The sequence below is a fragment of the Pogona vitticeps genome, chromosome 4 (genome assembly GCF_051106095.1).
Source record: "Pogona vitticeps strain Pit_001003342236 chromosome 4, PviZW2.1, whole genome shotgun sequence".
Taxonomy (NCBI): Eukaryota; Metazoa; Chordata; class Lepidosauria; order Squamata; family Agamidae; genus Pogona; species Pogona vitticeps.
The window spans coordinates 151156985-151173901 of record NC_135786.1 but is presented as its reverse complement, the minus strand read 5'-3'; positions in this window follow the sequence as shown (position 1 = coordinate 151173901).

Below are 16917 nucleotides of genomic sequence, written 5' to 3'. Positions count from 1 at the left end.
TAACTGTGGCACTGATTCTTCTAGAACCAGTCAGATTTGCTGTTCCTTGGGGCCATCTTCTATATGTTGTCTGTCATTTTGAAAACAAAAGTGCAGAAGACTGGTCATCTTTCACCATAAGAGGGGAAAGTATATTCTTTTTAGAGATAACTTTGATACCAGGGAGCATCAGCTATCTATATATGAAATATTTTGATTTCTTGAAAACAAGCAGTACTAGCAGTAACACAGTTGAGAGAGTCAAGAGCACTGTCTCCTAAAATAGCACCTGGAAAGCAAGTTTGGAACATATTGAAATCATGGCTGAGAGAGAAGACAAAAGGCCTATAAAATGAATCAAGCAATTATTTCACAGATAAGCAGGCTAGAGCTGAAGCATACTGACTCTGATAATCTTAGTGAGGCTCCACATTGCTGGCAACATGTGACGACATTTGAGAGGTCCAGAGATTCTACTTGGAACGGACTAGAGGAAATCATAGAAGAGCAAAAGGTCTAGGCAATTATTCATACACTTTCAAGGAAATGGCAGATAAAGCACTATTTGGCCTTTTGAGTATGATGTCCCAATGGCATCAGACTCTTGGTCAGGTGAGGATATTGGCAAGTGGAATGCTGAAAGTGAGAGCAGAGATTTTGGGTCCCAAAGACTCTAAAACAGCAGTTCTCAGTGGGGGTGATATGGCCCTCTGGGGTCCCCTAGCACATTTGAAGGGAGCCACAGACTGGAAACAATTCTTCACACACCACTTCATAATATTCGTTATGTGATTTATACAATCATGATTTGCCTTGTATTTCTTTCATATTGTGTTTATGGCTGTGGTTGAGAATGTTTCCTCTAAAACACAAGGATGAATTTGTGTCAGTTAATTGCACTGAATGAAAATTTGCAAGGACATAAGTAAACAAGACAATAAATTACCTTTTTTGGCTCTGTCTTGAGGCTTTCTTGTAAATTCCACTTGTTGCAGAAAAACACTGATAGCTAACAAATCAATAGCTGAAGTTTAATAGCAATTATACTAATAATTAGCATTTGAGTATATAAACTCTGAGGAGATTAATATGATATGGATTTGTAAAAAGTGTTTATTATATGATAATTGAATATCTATAACAGAATGGTTTAATAAACTTTAAGAATTAAAAACAATAGAATTTCATTGCATCTTAACCTCAGAGTGTGCACATTTTCCAAATACAATTTTAAATGGGCATTGGAATAATTATTGCAAACTTTGGGTGTTTTCCCTGAAATCTATTAATTGGTTTACTAACTTAGAAAGTTTGTTGCTCAGGGGAATTTTCAGACATTAGTTTTCCTATTTTTTGGAGATGTTGCTGCACCAAAATGATTTTTCAGGTTGTAACTAGGCATGACAGTTACCGTGGCATTGCTGTCAGAATGGCAACTCACTAGCAAGTTTTCCTCACCTTGTGATATGAAGTTAAGGAAACAGCTCACATCAGATCATGTTATACAGTCTAATACATAAGTGAAAGCTATGGGAAAGAGGGTGAGAATCATATGATGTGATGATGACCTATTATATGGTTCCTTAATGGCACTGAAATGAGGTGAGAAGGGATTATTTGATCGTGTCGGATTCCTATTTGGGCCATCAGTCCTGTCAGCTCCATCAAATCCATTCCATTGTGCCGTTAATTAAGAACCATAGAATTTTAGTCGAACTAATGAATTTAAATGCCATTGGTTTAAAAAAAGGACTGTTAGGGTCTGCGTCACATAGCCAAAAAATCTGGGAGTTCACCTGTGTTAAAAACCATGCTGAGTTTCATGTCCACACAATAAATTCCAGTGTGTATATTTATTTCCCTCTGACTTGTATTATTTCTAAGGAAGCAAGTAAAAATAAGTGGCCACCAGAGGTTTGTTTATTTTAGCACACTGCTTTCTTAATTGACAAGTCCACTGTGAATGTTACAGCCAGTTTTAAAAGGGAGCATTTATTCTTTTTATTTATTTACAATTTTTTTGGGTATTCTGGGTGGCGTACAACAATATTAAAACTTAAAAACATTAAAAACATTTAAAAAGACAATATAAAATATCATATATTAAAACAATTCTCAAAACATTAATATTAATAAATCCTGCTGCTCATGTGGCCAGCTAGGGAATACTGTTTAATTAAAATGCTGGCTAAACAGAAAGGTCTTTTCCTGGCACCGAAAAGCCAAGAGTGTTGGAGCCAGGCAGATCTCTATAGGGAGGGCATTCCAAAGTTGGGGGGCAACAGCCGAGAAGGCCCTATTTCGACATGCCATCCCCCTCACCTCTTTCAGGGATGGCACCTTCAGAAGGGCCTCCTGGCATGATCTTAGAGGATGGGCAGGCTCATATGGAAGAAGGCGGTCCTTTAGGTTACTCAGTTACTCAGCAGGAACACAGGAAATGAATCAAAAACCATGTGACCTGTATCAGCTAAAATTAAAATGCTACATATTGTGGGTTTTTTGAGAAATGCAGACAAGTTCTAAGATATTATTTGGGTAATAAGTACTTCATTGATTGCTCTGAATAGGGCCAGAATGAGAGACTGACAAGGTATGGTGTTATCCACGTTGTTCAAACTTGGATCCTCCACCTGAAATGTGAGAGTGTCATGCTCACCATTGGGCAATTTGAAGTCATTTTGCAAAATAAAGTTAGAAGTGTTTTGTAAAACACTTCTAACTGCTCCACTCCGTATTAGCACCATCACTTAGTTCTGTTGAAGAGGTGAAAGGGAATGCAGGCTTTTGATAGACATCATCTACAAACTTCAACTAAAGCCTTTTTTGTCTCTGTGTTAAGACTCCTCTTAGGGTGCACCACTTTCCTTGGTCTGAAATCTACCACTGCTTTTTCTTGCTTTCTATTAAATCTATCAACTGATTGGTTCAAAATTGGGAAGGAGTACGACAAGGCTGTATATTGTCCCCCTGCTTGTTCAACTTATATGCAGAATACATCATGCGGAAGGCTGGACTGGAGGAATCCCAAGCCGGGATCAAAAATGCCGGAAGAAATATCAGCAACCTCCGATATGCAGATGATACCACTCTGATGGCAGAAAGTGAGGAGGAATTAAGGAACCTTGTAATGAGGGTGAAAGAGGAGAGTGCAAAAAATGGTCTGAAGCTCAACATCAAAAAAACTAAGATCATGGCCACTGATCCCATCACCTCCAGGGAAATAGAAGAGGAAGATATGGAAGCAGTGACAGATTTTACTTTCTTGGGCTCCATGATCACTGCAGATGGAGACAGCAGCCACGAAATTAAAAGACGCCTACTTATTGGGAGGAAAGCGATGACAAACCTTGACAGCATCTTAAAAAGCAGAGACATCACCTTGTCAACAAAAGTCCGCGTAGTCAAAGCTATGGTTTTCCCTGTAGTGATGTATGGAAGTGAGAGCTGGACCATAAAGAAGACTGACCACTGAAGAATTGATGCTTTTGAATTGTGGTGCTGGAGGAGGCTCTTGAGAGTCCCCTGGACTGCAAGGAGAACAAACCTATCAATTATAAAGGAAATCAACTCTGAGTGCTCACTGGAAGGACAAATCCTGAAGCTGAGGCTCCAATACTTTGGCCATCTCATGAGAAGAGAAGACTCCTTGGAAAAGACCCTGATATTGGGAAAGTGTGAGGGCAAGAGGAGAAGGGGACGACAGAGGATGAGATGGTTTGAGCTATCAACATGAATTTGACACAACTCTGGGAGGCAGTGGAAGATAGGAGGGCCTGGCGTGCTCTGGTCCATGGGGTCACGAAGAGTCAGACACAACTAAATGACTAAACGACAGGTGCTGCATATGACTTCAGGATCAGAAGTGTTCCACCAAACTCTAGACCTATCGAAGGGATGGGTGTGTAGAAAATCATATTTGCAATGTTTTATTGTTTGTCTAGATAAAAGTATAAATAGAGACCTCAATCTTTCAGGAGAATTAAGAGGCAGAACTGCAAAATAGGGAATAATAGCTGTAAGGAAAATGTTACCAAAAAGAAAGGAAACAGGCAGAACCTCCATGATTCATTTCTATATTTTGGAGATAATTTGGAAGCCTTCCATCATCCATCCCTCTAGACCATGTCTACAAAATAAAAACAGAACAGTATAAAAATATATAAAATCATAAAATTACAACTACAATTTCAATTTAAAACAATTAATTTAAAGAGAGGATTACCAAGATGGAACAGCAAAGAAAAGAAAAAAGAGAAAGACTTAATTGACTGGAGGGAAGGCCTTCTTGAATAACCAAGTTTTTAACTGGCTTTTAAAAACACCCAGTGAGGGTGCCAGCCGAATTTCTGTTGGGAGGGCATTCCACAGCCGAGGAGCCACCGCCGAGAAGGCCCAGTTTCTTGTTTTTTCCTTCCGGGCCTCTCTCGGCATCAGACCCCTCAGCTGCCCCTGCTGGCTATGTCGGGTGATTCGGGTAGATCTGGGTGGGAGAAGACGGTCTGCCAAATATTGAGGTCCCAAACCGTTTAGGGCTTTATAAGTGATCATTAGCACTTTGAAGTCAACGCGGAAATGGATGGGCAACCAGTGCAAAGCAGCCAGAGTGGGGGAGATATGCTGGTGTTTTCTCACCCCACTAAGGAGCCTGGCTGCTGCATTCTGGACCATCTGAAGTTTCCGCGTCAGCCTCAAAGGCAGCCCCACGTAGAGTGCATTGCAATGGTCCCACATAGAGTGCATTACCCACTGTACCCATGGGATCACACTGAAATACCCTCTAGACACCCCCACGCCCATTGGGGGGGTTCAGTTTCCAGAAGAATTCTCAAAGTCTCAGCATTTGGCTTACTGCTGTGTTTTTAGTCATGAAATGAATTTCACAATTTATTACCCTTTCAATCCCAGTTTCTTCTGACTTTATATTTTATCATACACCCACCATTCCGCCACCCCGCAAAGTAATCTCTATTATTAGTGAGTGTGAAAGTGTACTAGTATGCCTTAGCTTGGCAATGTGCGGCTACCTTATACACTCTGGATATTTTATATTATGACTCTCATTAGCCGAAGTCCATATTGGTAATGGCAAGAGACTATGGAAGTTGTAGTCCAAAATAACAGGAGAGCATAAGATTAACTAAAATGGCATTTGATTTATAAATCTGTGTGGAAGTAATGTAGAGGAACCTATCTTTTTAGTTTTATTCTTTTATGTGTAGGGTAGCTAATACCAGAATCCTGAATGTCCATAGAAAATGGTGTTGGGCTAATAGATAACATGAATTCCTATTCAGGGTTTCCTTTGGCTTGTGTGGGTTTGTAAACATCTGGACTGGAGAATTAGTTCTAGCATATCCTGAGTAAGTACATCAGATTAAACTCTTCATAAATTTAAGAAGGCACCATCTAGCAAAAGTTAAGGGCATTTAGATCCAATTGATTTTCAATGGTAGCGTTAAGCACCTGCATTAATCACTCCCATTGAAATCAGTGTGACTTAATAGTGTTTAACTCTGACTGGATTGCACTCACTATACACTAAATGACATCCTCACCCTTTTATAATGAAGGCATTGCTGCCAGTGTTTTATTACCTTCATTTTAAGAAGTGATGACAGCACTGTTCTGCTGGTATTATAGGGATGTCCTCAGCCTATACTATGTGCATTTCATTGCCAAAATGATACATTAAGCACTAATTTCTCTAGTGTTCTTAAAGACATTTCTTTTGCTCTTGCTTCTGAACAGGGTGTTTGTCCTTTAGCCAAAATTAGTTAATTATGAAAGAATACCAAGATGTTTGGTAGTGGTTTTTATTTAAATAATGATAGCTAGGATTTCAAAGTAGATTATTATCCTTCTGAAACCCTAGAGTCACACTTTAAATCCATTATCATATTTATTAAAGAATCAATAAATAATTAGATTGGAGAGACCATGAGCAATCATATTTTGTGAGTAATTCTTTGGGTGGGGTTTCAATCTGGATTTTTAGTCAAATGGTTTCTTTAGAATATACTGATGGACATAAAACATATACAGCTTTTGTACAGAAATTAGGAATTAAAAGAATATTTCCCATAATAGTTGAGCAATAGGTATTATGTTAAAGCTAAAGGTAAAGGTTCCCCTTGACAATTTTTGTCCAGTCGTGTTCGACTCTAGGGGGCGGTGCTCATCCCCGTTTCCAAGCCATAGAGCCAGCGTTTGTCCGAAGACAATCTTCCATGGTCACATGGCCAGTGCGACTTAGACACGGAATGCTGTTACCTTCCCACCAAAGTGGTCCCTATTTATCTACTTGCATTTGCATGCTTTCGAACCGCTAGGTTGGCGGGAGCTGGGACAAGCGACGGGAGCTCACTCTGTCGCGTGGATTCGATCTTACGACTGCTAGTCTTCTGACCCTGCAGCACAGGCTTCAGCGGTTTAGGCCACAGTGCCACCACGTCCCCTAGGTATTATGTTATGTTTGCCCTTATTTTTAATTAAGTAATATCACCATAGACAGGGAAACACACAGTTTATGTCTTGGAGCACAACAATTACATTGTAAACAGCACCTATAAAGGTAAAGGTTCCCCTTGACAATTTTTGTCCAGTCGTGTTCGACTCTAGGGGGCGGTGCTCATCCCCGTTTCCAAGCCATAGAGCCACCGTTTGTCCAAAGACAATCTTCCGTGGTCACATGGCCAGTGCGACTTAGACACGGAACGCTATAAGACAGCACCTATAAGAATATAAAAGAACATGCTATGCAAAACATTCTTGAGAAATTTTGACTGAGATATTAAGGTTTCTTAAAAACAGAACACAGACAGAGTTCTGACTCCTGTCCTCTAAAGATGCCGGCCACAGAGACTAGCGAAACGTCAGAAAGAAAAACCTTAAGAACACAGCCAAACAGCCCGGAAAACCCACAACAACCATCGGATCCTGGCTGTGAAAACCTTTGAGAATACAATTCTCAAATAATTCATCTGTGAAAAATCTCTTGAGCAAGGTCCAACCTTCGCTTTATAGGAATCTGATGAAAGTGCTGTGATAGTATTAACACAGACACTCTTTTATTAATCTTTTAAATAAAGGTGCAACCAATATTTTGATGATGTCAAACTCGTACCTTTCCTTTCCATCTAACTTCAAGGAAACCATCTCAGTTTTAAATCATTGTCTGGAGTTAACAATGGACTGGATAGGACTGAAGAAGTTGAAACTCAATCCAGACAAGGCAAGGTCACTCCTGAAGAGTTGAAAGGCAGATCAGCAAATAGGGATCCAACCTGTGTTGGATGGGGTTACACTTCCCCTGAAAACTCAGGTTCACATCTTTGGTGTGCAGCTAGATTCATCCTTGAGCCTGCAGGGCCAGGTGTCAAAGGGGATCAGGAGTGTGTATGCGCAGTTGAAGCTATTGTGACTGTTGCACCCATTGTTGTCTGGTGTGCTATGTAAAAGATCTTTGAGTGATGGCAATAGTGTATCTCGACACTGATTGGGCTGAGTATATTACACTGACATGGAGTTATTCGTAAGAGGAATTTTATTGAACAACCAAAATTAAAATATAGACAATGGTTATATTGGGAAATAGCAAAGATAAAAAAAATAGAATGTATAATAAATATGAGGAAATATAGGCTCCAAAGAAGCAAAATCACATGACTAAGAGGGTTCTGAGATTTAGGCTGCACAGCAAAGTTCTGCAGTGGCTAATCTTGTAGAGATGCTTTATGGATGCAAAGAGGAAAGACAGATCCAGAGAGAGAGAGAGAGAGAGAGAGAGAGAGAGAGAGAGAGAGAGAGAGAGAGAGATGGCCGAGCCACCAGTGTCTGAGGGAAATAATTCCTAGAACAGTGGTTCTTAACCTTTGTTACTTGGATGTTTTTGAACTGCAACTCCCAGAAACCCCAGCCAGCACAGTTGGTGGTGAAGGCTTCTGGGAGTTGCAGTCCAAAACTCCTGAGTAACCCAAGGTTAAGAACCAGTGGACTAGAAGATATATTAGGGGTGACAAAGATTCCCTTTCCTTAGCCTTCTTAGATTGTTTTGGAAATGGGGAATGTTGGGGCTCCAGCTGGCAGGAATCAGCCAGAGACACAGCAAGAAGATTTACCTCAGAAAATTCACCTTTAGAACTTTCACCCACAACAACTAATATAGCTTCTTTTTACCTGGTTTCTGGCTAGGCTGTCTAATGATCTGGACTCTTCTTATGTATCCACTTAGCCTGCTGATCTTAATCTTGCCCAGTGGCTAATCCTATCCAATAATTCACAGGAAGAAGATGGGAAGACTTCCTTTGGGAAAATGCAGAGAAGTCCCACGGCATTTATTTTCCTAGCACTCCAGGCAATCCTTGTAGAATAAAACAATCCATTCTATCTGTTCCATCTACATGAGGGCTACCCCTTCTCTTTGGCTGGAGTATTCATGTCTTCTATGTGATTTCAAAAGTGGTCATTTAGAGTTATATTCCCGTGGTGGTTTCCTCTTGGGGGCTTGGCTCACTTAAGACTATGTCATCACAGTCACTGTGTTAAACCTATACTTGTCCTTGATTTGACAAGTTTTTCAGTTAAAACAGTCTGTGTTATGCATACATGTGTTAGCAAAAATGAGACTGTCCAGAGGTGTTGTACAAACCTGGCTAGTGTGGTAACACCATTTCTGAAGATGTCTGATGACATTCACCTGAATTACATCTCAAATGGATTGCTGTAAAGTCCTGTAGGGTGGTGCTACCTTTGATATATGTTTGAAAACTTCAGCTCATAGAAAGAATGCAGCCCAATTGCTGGTCAGAGCAATTATAGATAAGATAAACTCTCCTATACAGCTTTACTGGCTTTCAGTCCATTTCCAGATACCATACAAAATGCTAATTGTGATCTAGAAAGCCCTATCTGGTTTTGATTTATGCTATCTGGAAGAGTGAATTGCCTCACCCAAGCCTGCCTGGACTTTAAATTGGTTCTTCTCATGGGTCCCACCACCTTCAGAAGTCCATCTGGTGGGGATTCAAGAGAGGGCCTTCTTTATTAAGGTTCCTTGTCCGGTCATTCTTTGCTCAGAGAAATTAAGTTTGCCCCTCCTTGCTGCTCTTTTCAGGCAGATAAAAAACTTTTTATTTAAGCAGTTCTTTGGCACAAGGTTTTAGTGGATGTGCTGAATTTCTCTCTCTCTTTGAATGTAAACTATTATTAGCATTTTCATTAAGAGATTTCAAAATATTTTGATTTTAATTTACTATTTTATATTGTATCACCCCAGATTTTTTCAGGCTATAGCCTATCCATCTTGCTTTCACCTTTAATAAAAATCATAATAATAACTTGTTATGAAGTGGCTAAGTCATTTGCTCTTTATTTAAGCTTTTTGTTTGTTTCAGCTTTGCATTGGTCTCTGTTGCCTCTAGCTCTCCCGTTGCTTCCTGGGATGCCCATGGGGGACATTACCTCTTGATGTTCTCCCTCAGGCATTCCAGGAAATGCTGGTAGCCTGAAGGCTGCTTGAGGAATGTGAGAAAGATTGCTGGATGATTTGGAGATACATTTAAAAAAGGAAAAAAGAAAGGACATGCTACTTCAGACTCTTTGAATTTAAAGTTAAGAGCAAGATGGCCAAACACTGCATATATTACCGTGTTGTCCCTGAAAATAAGACAGAGTCTTATATTAATTTTTGCTCCAAAAACACATTAGGGCTTATTTTCAGGGGAGGTTTTAGGTTTTTTTATGTAGAAAAAAATAAATTTATTCAAATACATTTATTCAAAAATGGTAATTTCACAGCTTAAACAACTGAGCTTCTGAATATTTGTTCTCTACTCTTTTAAAGATACAGTGGTGCCTCGCTTAATGAGTGCCTCGCTCAATGATGAATTCGCATAACGATGGCCTTTGCTGGAAATTTTGCCGCCTCACCTAACGATGTTTCCTATGGGGGATTTTCGCATAACGATGTTTGGGACCTTGCTTCACTTAACGATGACAGTTTTAGGTCCCCTGTTTCGCTTAACGTTTTTTTTTTTTGACAGCCCTGTTTTCGCTATTTTAAAAATATTCTAAAATGTTTAAAAAATGTTTTAAATGCTTGGAATTGTTAGTGCACCTAATAAAACCTTCGTTAAAGTAATTTGGCTTCGTTCTGAGTCTTTTTGAATTTTTGGTGATTTTTTTTTCACCATTGAAATGTATTGAATAGGCTCCTATTGGAACAGATTAACCGGTTTTCAATGCATTTCTATGGGAAATGGTGTTTCGCTTAACAATGTTTTCACATAATGATGTTTTTAATGGACCCAGAAACAGAAACTGATCCCCAAGGCAGGAGTTAAACAAATTCTCCTCCTGAGAGTCAGGTTTTTGGGTCCTGACTGAAAGGCTCAAAAGTTCTGATTGCCCCAGACCTGAAGCTCTGTCCTCTCCCAAATGGAAATGAGCACCGTAAAAGTCTTTCATTGTAAATTTTCAACAGCACAGGAAGTGATGAGAAAAAAATGAATAATATGAAACATTTACAGAAGGAAAATATATAAAAGTATTGCAAACCAAATCACGCACACCCTTTTCCCATTCACTGTATGCCTCTCTGATCATGTTGCCACATACAATACTTAAATATCATTGCAAATTTAAATGGTGGTATGTTAATGGAAGATAGACACACATACAAGAAATGCATGAGGAAACAGATTTTCAGCTTTGTTGAGCATTTGCAAATCAGGTCAGCTGGTAAAAGAACAAGTTCTCAAGGCAGATAACAGCCATCTGTTTGATTGAAAGGTGTTCTATTATTTAGAAGGCTAATAACTCTCGTGTCAGATTCATATGGAATTCCAAGACAAACATGGCATCAGAAATTACAGCTCTACCATGACAAATGCCATATTAAAAATAATAAGCCCTGTAGAAAACAGGATAGAAGGATGTATGCAATAATTAAACTTCCACTAAAACAGGGATTATCCTTCAGTATCAAGGTTTTGTTTTTATTAACTCTTTGAAGCAGTAGTATCTATCCCTTAACCCAAAGAGTAGTTGACAAAAAACATAGATCTGCTATATAGCTCTTCTATGACATTGTTACCTGCAGAGTAGTGAAAAAGTCCCCAAATTCCATCCAATTGGAATGAGCAGAGTTTGTTCATTTTTTTAAATGTGGGATTAAAAAAACCACAACTGTATGGATGTTTGTCATTATGGTATGTATAGCTTTCTACATGTATTATGGGACATTAGGATTCAAAAATATTTGGAATTCACCAAATAATGCCATATTTGGATAGTTCCAAGTATATCTGAGTATAAATTTGATAGTTCTAATATCTGTAATAATAATTCCTAATATTTGGAGTCCCATTTGCTCCTATAAATTAGAAAGCAAAAGGCTTACTAGAGGAAGAATCAAAAGTGAAACCTATTCCTCAAGCATCCTGCAGTGATTTCTTGAGACATGAAACTTGAAGACACTCTAGCTTCAAGGGTAGTGGTGGTGGTGGGGGGAGAGAACACAGTGTCTCCCAGTTAGGGTTGGCTTGGGATTCCCAAGGAGTAGGGCTGGGCAGAAAGCAAAATCTGTAAATGATGGCTGTCTACAATGTGATCTAGAAGCAGACACAGAAACCAGAAGGTATTTTTTCACATTGGTTCTTTCAAACTGGAAGGTGGACACAGCTGCTTATAAATCCCCTGAGCATATGCTATTAGGATGTCCTCTGGTGCAAGCCTGCAGTGCAGCAGCTTTCTCTGTGCCTTCTCTGAATGCTCATTAACATTCTGTACATCTCATTATATATAATTTAGGAATGAAATTAGTAGATTCATAGATTAATATGTTATAAATCAACAGGGAAATATTAGGTTGCGACCCTTAGGGGTCTATCTGGTACAGGAATAAGATTTTATTATATCTAGACAGATACATTAAGCTAATAAATTTTGTGCTTCTCTGTCTATGTAATTTTCATTGGAAGAGTTTGTGTTCTGCTGTAGCAGAATGAGACACTATTTGTCTTTGAGCAATCTTCAGGCAGTGTGAAATATGGGTATGGTAGAAAAGTAGGCCCTTGAAGAAGGCTGCAGGAATGCTACAGCAGCTTCTTCTGAGAGGAGTGGGAGAAAAATAATAGCCTATAAGTGCTATTTGAGTCACCCAACCAAACTCTATCACCCAGCTGCCTTGTTCAGCACTGACTCTATGAAAGAACAGCAGGCAGCAGTACAGGGTGTACGTTTCTCTGCCAAGAAGGTAGCAGGAAATCTTCAAGTTCAAGGTGGGACAAATATGAGTGAACATCAGAGTCATTCGAGTGATATCTTCATGCAATCCAGCCAGGGCAGCCAGGGCAAGGGGCCAAAAAAGATGATGAAGAAGGCACTTTCCCCCCAAAGAGATGATGTGTCAGAGAAGGACAAGGATGGGATTAGCACTTAGGCTGGATGACAGTGGTGCTGCTGCTTTTTGTGGCTGGGGAAGAGAATGATGAAGAGCTCCAGACATTGCCTTCCATACCATGCAGTTCCATCATATTCAAGGGGGGGAGAGGACTGAGGGGACTCAAGTGAGCACTATTTCAGAGGCATGTGAAACTGAAACCACCCTTTAGCAATCCCTGTTAGAAACCTGAAGTCAAAAACAGGACCTCCCAAAAAGTCAGTTATCTGAAAGTTTTTCAACAGCATGCAACAGATGCTTGGATGGCTGAATGCATACTCTTCAACATGCTCAAGTGGTGACGGGGGATCTTGGCCAACAATTCAATATTAGCATGTTCAGCCACCTAAAGACTCAGCAGAGGGCATTGCTGCTGGCAAATGAAGGGGATACTGTGGGGGCAAAGTGCTTCTTATTGTGGAAGGTAAGGGTCCTCAGAGGGCAGAAGTTGAGCCATGAGCCCAGGGAAGCAGGGAGGTAGATGAGTAAATAGCAAGATATGGGAGTAAACAAATACCAGATCCACATCTTAAGTATAAATTCTAGGCTACTCTGGAGGAGCTTTGAGGGGTGCAGGAAATGGCCTTGTGCAAATGTAAAAATGCCAGAATTATCAGTCATTTGCTCTGGTGGTGAACACTGGTTTCCATAGGTTTGTGGCAGAACTGACACCCCATGACCAACTGCCATCCCAAACAACCCTTAGTTGCAAGGTGGTGCCATATTTCTTCTGGGGTGTCAGGCAAGTGGTACAGCAGCAGCTGGCCAGGGCACACATCATCCTTGGTCGGGGTAGCCCATCTGATGTTTTGGGTCATACACAAGGTGGTCCAGGGTCCATCTGGAATCCCCTCCTCCTCACTTCCTCCACTCACCATGCCCAACGTTCCCTGTCTTCCCTCTCAACAAACTCTTTTCCCTCCCTTAGTTTCCTTCTCCACTCCTGAACCTCAGACTCTCCCCAATACGAGGGTCTTTTTGAGAACCCTTTTTAGCATCAGTAATCAGCTTCTTCCCTGGGTACTCTACCCCTTCCCATTTCTTGGTCTACGGATCTTGTACCCATACCATCTCCCAACACCCCTCCCAGTATCGGGTCCCTCTCTTTTATATCCACTATCCCCTCCACAATCTCCACCTTCCTTGTTCCCCTTTTTCCCGCCAATTCATCTGGGGTTTGAACTGCCACAGTTATCTTGCACAATTCACTTTCTAGATCCCGGGTGTCAGTTCCCTATTGAGTGGTTCCTTTAGTTATGAGCATCAGCGAAGTTTTCACCTCCCTTTCTGTCTTTAAAGTGGACGGCACTCTGGCGAGAGCTTCCTTCCTCTCACCCCTGATCTCACACAGGGGTATCAAACAAGCCTGTCTCTCCCAGACAGGATACTGTTGAGAGGTGGAGGCATTAAGGATAGGGCAACACAGAAAGACAGGATACAAGTGAGCCATGTTGAATATGGCTGGGATGGAGGCCAGCCCTACAGCTCACAACATTCAAGAGGCTCTGAGGAATATGCTGCAGCAATGGAGTCCAGGTACAGAAAAGCAAGGTCTGTTTGTCACAGACAATGGAGCAAACATGGTGTCCGCACTGCTAGCTGGAAAAATGTGTGGTGTATGGCCCACACTCTCAACCGAGTAGTGTGGGGTGCTTTGCAAAGTATTGTCAGATGCATACATACTTATTATAATTGGGTGGGGCAGAAAGGTGGCAGGGCATTTCCACCACAGTGTCTGCTGGTGCAGCAAAAACAAGAAAAAAGTCATCTGCACTGCCTAAAGTTTTGAGAGTGCAACCCTTAGTGGGGAGACAACCATCCTTATAAGGCCAGGTGATACTAATGTTCCAGGACATAGCTGGCATGATGGAGGACATAATGAAGGGACAATCTAAGTAGATGGGGGATCCCATAAAAGGAGAGCAACATTTTTTCCAGCTTGAAGCATTGGCCTTGAGCAGCAAACCAAAAGACCCGCTCCATTGCAGGTTTGCCTCCTTGTGAAAGAAGGAGTATGTTCCAGCTTTCCAGTACCCTTGAATTCCCAAAATACACAGTGGGAGTATTAGCAGCAGCAAGAGGTGGTCAATGCCAGCAAACTTTTCATCATATGCAGCAAGCAGCTAGTGAAGAACATCTGGCTAACACTAAGGGGTCTCCTAAAGCAGGAGGAAACTAACAATGTTCTTAGCACCCCAAATGGCAGTGGCTGGAGTTGCATTCTAGAATTCAAGTCCCTTGCCAACAATCACAACAGAGAATGCTTTCTGGAACACTGCCTTGACAAGCAGAACAGAGACCTATCTTCTGAAGACACCATCACAAAGGAAAGACATGGCAGAGGCAGAGATAGGGGTGTACACGCAGGAGTCTTACAAACAGAACGAGACCAATTCCTTATCTTACTGGGCTGAAAGGGAGTCCATTTGTGGAGATCTAGGCAATGTGGTGGTGGGACTGCTGTCTTGCCCACCAACTAGTGTGCCCAGTGAGGGAGTGTTCTTTCAGGAAGAGGACATTGTCAGTCCACATGGCTCATGCCTGGAACCGGGATCTATAGAAAAACTTTATTTCCTTAAGGCTAGCCTACCATTGTTGGTTTTCCCTGAAATCCCCTTGGGGGAGAGAGTGACACACTCTGCTCACAGAGAGAATGGCATTTGGGATTTATAAAATTCCAAAGGGCTGCAATTATGAATTCAAAATCAGAATCTGAATTTTGGGGCTAGTAAAAAGAGCACGGAATGTCTCATAATTAGAGATGGGCATGAAATGAAACTTTGGGCACACCGCTGTTCCATACAGTAGGTGCCCTGGCTTCCCAGCCCTGCCTCCTCTATGGGTGCCCACTCAGAGGTAGCAGTATAGCTTCCCAGCCTCACCTTCTTCAGGCGCTGGCCCTGAGTGGGTGCCCACCAGTGAAGGCAGGGCTGGGAAGCCAGGGTGCCTGCATAACAGCTGTGCGCCTGAAGCCCCAGACTGCCATGAACTGCTGAATATGCAGTTCATTCCCATGTCTACTCATAATGGTACAGTACAATGTGTCTTTATTCTTCGTTGTAACTGAGACAGGAGAGAAGGGAGTGCAAGAAATTTAAAAACAGAGTAACAACAGATGTTGTGAGGAATGTTTGCATGTGGGCTATAATAAACTTGGCTCCACCACCAAGCAAAATGATAGAGTCAACAACAAAGCCATGCCAGTTCTGATTATGTACCATTTTGAAGGAGAAGTGGATCCTGAGAGAATAAGCCTTTGCTGAATGTATTGATCTTTACTCACTCTTGTAGTTTTATGGCATGGTAATTGTACCACTTCTCCCTGTTTCATTGTTAAGCAAAGTACTTATGTAGGCATGAAACATATCCTGCCTAGAGCAATAGCACCACCTGGGGCGACAGTCTCATCATCTTCCACTTACCTGCTCAGCGTACTTGTGGTTTAGAATTTAAAAGAATTTTTAGAAAGGTCCTTGTGATTCAGAATGTCAAACAATAGTTTGTGAGAAATAATAATTACCAGGTCCCTAAATCTAAGTGTGTATGATAAAGCTTCAGTTACTTGTGCGTAGAACCAGTTGGCTCAATTTTCAGCTCAAACTAAATTTACTGAGATCTATATTACTTGAAACTAAATCCAATATAACGCTGGTGTTCGTGTTCTTGTATCAGTGTAATGGGGTCTTATCCTTCACTCCTTTCCATAGTCCTCAGGCCTGCCAAGTGCTGGTTTCCAAAGGTTTCCCATGCAATTTTTAAGGAGCCATGGAGAGCTCAGTAGGAAGGTAATATCATGCATTTTTGCATGTATTTCTTGGTCCAGCCAATGAGCATCCAACATTAGATTCTGCCCTTACAGTAGGATTATCCACCAGTTTGCTTATTTAGGATTGTTGTTGTTGTTTAGTCATTAAGTTGTGTCCAACTCTTTGTGACCCCATGGACCAGAGCATGCCAGGCCCTCCTGTCTTCCACTGCCTCCCGGAGTATGGTCAAATTCATGTTGGTCGCTTCGATGACACTGTCCAACCATATCGTCCTCTGTCATCCCCTTCTCCTCTTGCCCTCACACTTTCCCAACATCAGGGTCTTTTCCAGGGAGTCGTCTCTTCTCATGAGATGGCCAAAGTATTGGAGCCTCAGCGTCAGGATTTGTCCTTCCACTGAGCACTCTGGGTTGATTTCCTTCAGAATTCATAAGTTTGTTCTCTTTGCAGTCCAGAGGACTCTACAGAGCCTCCTCCAGCACCACAGTTCAAAAGCATCAATTCTTTGGCGGGCAGCCTTTTTTATGGTCCAGCTCTCACTTCCATACATCGGTACTGGAAAAACCACAGCTTTGACTGTGGACCTTTGTCAGCAAGGTGATGTCTCTGCTTTTTAAGATGCTGTTGAGGTTTGTCATCACTTTCCTCCTAAGAAGCAGGTGTTTTTTATTTTCGTGGCTGCTGTCACCATCTTCAGTGATCATGGAGCCCAAGAAATTAAAAGCTGTC